The following is a 4,056-nucleotide window of genomic DNA, read 5'->3' on the forward strand; positions in this document are numbered from 1 at the left end:
ACAGCTTCCTTATCCATTCGTCTGCTGATGGGCATCTAGGTTGCTTCCATGTCCTGGCTATTATAAACAGTGCTGCGATGAATGTGTCTCTTTCAGATCTGGTTTCCTCAGTGTGTATGCCCAGAAGTGGGATTGCTGGGTCATATGGAAGTTCTAATTCCAGTTTTTTTAAGAAATCTCCACACTGTTCTCCATAGCGGCTGTACTAGTTTACATTCCCACCAACAGTGTAAGAGGGAATCGGGTGGAGAGGGAGGTGGGAGTGGGGATCCGGATGGGGAATACATGTAAATCCATGACTGATTCATGTCAATGTATGACAAAAACCACTACAATATTGTAAAGTAATTAGCCTCCAACTAATAAAAATAAATGGAAAAAAAATAAAAAAAATAAAAGGGAGATAACGTGAAAAAAAAAAGAAAAGAAAAGAAAAAAAGAAAGCTGAGTGCTGAAAAACTGATGCTTTTGAACTGTGGTGTTGGAGAAGACTCTTGACAGTCTCTTGGACTGCAAGGAGATCCAACCAGTCCATCCTAAGGGAAACCAGTTCTGAGTATTCATTGGAAGGACTGATGCTGAAGCTGAAGCTCCAATGCTTTGGCCACTTGATGCAAAGAGCTAACTTATTGGAAAAGACCATGGTTCCGGGAAAGATTGAGGGATGGAGAAGAACTGGGCAATAGAGGATGAGACAGTTGAATGGCACCACTGACTCAATGGATATGAGTTTGAGTAAACTCAGGGGGATAGTGAAGGAAAGAGGAGCCTGGCATGCTGCAGTCCATGGGATTACAAAGAGTTGATCATGACTTAGCCGCTGAACAACAAAATGCTCACCCTCAGTAGCACTTGGCTTCCATTTCTATTGAGTTACTATGCCTAACATCTGTTGCTCCCTCCATCGCCTCCTTGTAGCAGTTCATACTCCCTGCTGCTCTAATGCCCCATGTTACAGGTCTTTAACCTCTAATCCAAATTACATCACTAGTTCCTCAAGAAGTCCAACTCCAGTGATACAGACAACAACCAGTCCTTTGTGCAGACACAAGAAACATTCAAAATATCAGATATAGTTTCCACTTTTTCCAGGAGCCAGTAACTGGGAGGTTTCCTTCTGACTGTGTTGTACTACACTGGATCGGGGGGTTGGCAAATATGAATACATGCAAAAAACAAAACAAAACAAAAGCTCTTTATAGTCAAATTCCTTCTTAATTTTTCAGTGCTTCATGCTGCTCCTGGATGAGCCCACCAACTACCTGGACCTCGATGACTGTGTGTGTTTAAGAAGAACTAAAGGGTTTTAAGCACATCTAGGTCCACATCTCCCATTCCCAGGACTTTCTGAATGATGTCTGTATCAGTGTCATGAACATTTGCAACAAGAACTTGTCAGGTAATTGTGATCAGTATGTGAGGACATAACCGGAGGTGAAAGAGAATCAGATGAAGAGGTTTCACAGGGAGCATAATCAGATTGCATACATGAAGAACTACACTGTTAGGTTAAGTCATGGAGATGCCAAACTGATCCAGCAGAGCCACAGCAAGGAGAAGACACTACAGAAAATGATGACATCAAGACTGACAGAGAGAGCTGTGAGTGATAAGACACTGTCATTTTATTTCTCACCAAGTGGAATGATCTCACCACTCATTATCATGGTGCAAAATGTCACTTCAAATAACCAAAATACAGGACTTGCATCTACAACAATTTAAAATTACATGTCAGTCTTGACACATGAATGACTTTGGTGGGGCCCAATGGAACAGAGACGTCAACTCTTCTGAAACTGATCACTGGAGAGCTACTAATTGCAGACAGAATGACCTGAAAGCACTCTCACGTCAAGAGAGTACATTACCATCAGCATTTACAAGAGCAGGCAGACTTAGATCTTTTGCCTTTGGAGTGTCTGATGAATGCTACACAGAGAGCAAGGTGAAGGAAGGAAGGAAGAAGATGATTGTGCAACTGGTCTCATTGGGAAACAGCAGGTCATCCCAATCCAGAACCTCTCTGATGGCAGAAGTCTTAAGGGTATCTTGCCTGGCAGAACCCCCACATGCTCTTCTTGGATGAACCTGGATATTGAGACCAGGAGTGCCCTAGAAGATGGCATCAGTGATTCTGAGGGTTGTGTGATGCTGCTCAGTCATGGTTTCAAACTCCTTCAACAAGTTGCACAAGAATTGCAGGTCTGTGAGAAGTAGACAATCACCAAGTGGCCTGGAGACATCACGGTCTACAAGAAGAACCTCATGTCCAAACTGGTGGGCAAGGAGCCCCAACTCACAAGGAAGACTCACAACATGTGAGCACTTGCTGGTGCACTAGGCCAGGCCCCTGGGGTTGTATTCCTGCATTGCTGAAATTTTTCCCCAGCCCCTTCCCTGCCAACATTAGCCTTAGCTCCACTCTGATCTTATCTACAGCTGGACAGTACCTGTCCATCTCCTGTCCTTCCAGATACTTCTGTCCATGTCTAGACTTGGCTGTATGTTTCTGCCAGCTCTTTGTTGGTTCTGACTGTGATATAATTATTTAATGGTGTAACTTTTAAACATGCATGACATCTACAAAGCATCCCAAGAAAAAGAAAAAGACTAAAAAAAAATAAGAAAGAAAAAATCAAGTCAGAAAATACTTGATAAGGTGCTTTGGTATTCAAAAGCTTATCATCCAACATATGAGATATAAAATTTTAGTTAACAAATATACCTTCAAATATATTTTCTAAATGGGAGATTTGCTTTTCCAATTAAAATTTCACATTGAGTATACTTTTTAAAATTAATTCTTTAAAATTTTTTTTAATTTTATAAATTTAAAATATAAATATATTTTATATAAATTTTAAACTTTTAATAAAGAATCATGTCTTTAATGTAAACCTATTTTAGTTATAACTGTGCATATGACAATGCTAAAATAACATGCAGGAAATCAATAAGCTCTTTACTTGTCTTTTCATTTTAAACTTTTTAATGTCTAAATTTATACCTACATGATTTACTATATTCTATGTTGATGGAGTTAACAAAACCCTTGTGTGTTTGTAAAATCCAAAGAATCTACCTGCCAATGCAAGAGACTCAGGAGATGTCGGTTTGATTCCTGGGTCTGGAAGAACCCCTGGAGGAGGAAATGGCAACCCATCCAAGTATTCTTAGCTGGAAAATTCCATGGACAAAGGAGCCTGGAAGGCACAGTCAGACATGACTGAGCATGTACACATGCATAATTTTATACAACTTCTCAAATATATTTTGAAATTGCATACTTTCTTTATAAAAGAGCAGATATATGATCTAGCTTATTAATTACTAATTTTAGAATAGCATATGTTGGTGCTAAAAATAGCATTCTAAATTATGTAACAGTTCCCTGGGTTGGGAAGGTCCCCTGGAGAAGGGAACAGCTACACTCTTCAGTGTTCTGGCTTGGAGAATTCCATGGACTGTATAGTTCATGGGGTTGCAAAGAGTCAGACCACTGAGTGACCTTCACTTTTCTATTCCCCTCATTTTGCAAATGGAAAAATTTGGTGCTCATGCTTATCTCTGTTAGTGGAAGGAACAGGGGTACAAGAGTTGGAAGATGAGTATAGAAATGAACTTAGAGCTAAAACCTGACTTTCATTGAGGTGAATACCATCAGCACTTCCAATCAGAAAGCAAAGATCTGTGAGAAAGATCAGAAACATAGTTTGTTTTTTTGTTTTATTTAACATTTCAAACCATTGGGGTATAATTTTGTTTTTCAAACTACTGGAATAGCTTACATTGCTCTGAGTTCAGTATGAGAACAGCCAAGATACCAATTGGACTCAGAACAAGCAAAGACCAAGCCCACATTAAAACTACCCTATATTTATTACACTCTTAGTTAAGCATCTTACCAATAAAATTATAATGAAAGTATCCTGACAAATAATCATAAAGTAATTGAGAAATGAGAAACATTTAGTCTGGATAACTCCATTAACAGGTTGGTAGAAAATCTGGTGCGCTTGAAATAAAGAAGAGAACTGAGGACAAATAACTACA

At 39.3% G+C, this 4,056-nt stretch overlaps 1 pseudogene; it reads left to right on the top strand.

The window, feature by feature from the left end:
* The first annotated feature begins 1,232 nt into the window (after positions 1–1,232).
* Positions 1,233–2,325, top strand: LOC122687603 (annotated as a pseudogene).
* The last annotated feature ends 1,731 nt before the right edge of the window (positions 2,326–4,056 follow it).

This window comes from Cervus elaphus, chromosome 31 (assembly GCF_910594005.1).
Source record: "Cervus elaphus chromosome 31, mCerEla1.1, whole genome shotgun sequence".
Lineage (NCBI taxonomy): Eukaryota > Metazoa > Chordata > Mammalia > Artiodactyla > Cervidae > Cervus > Cervus elaphus.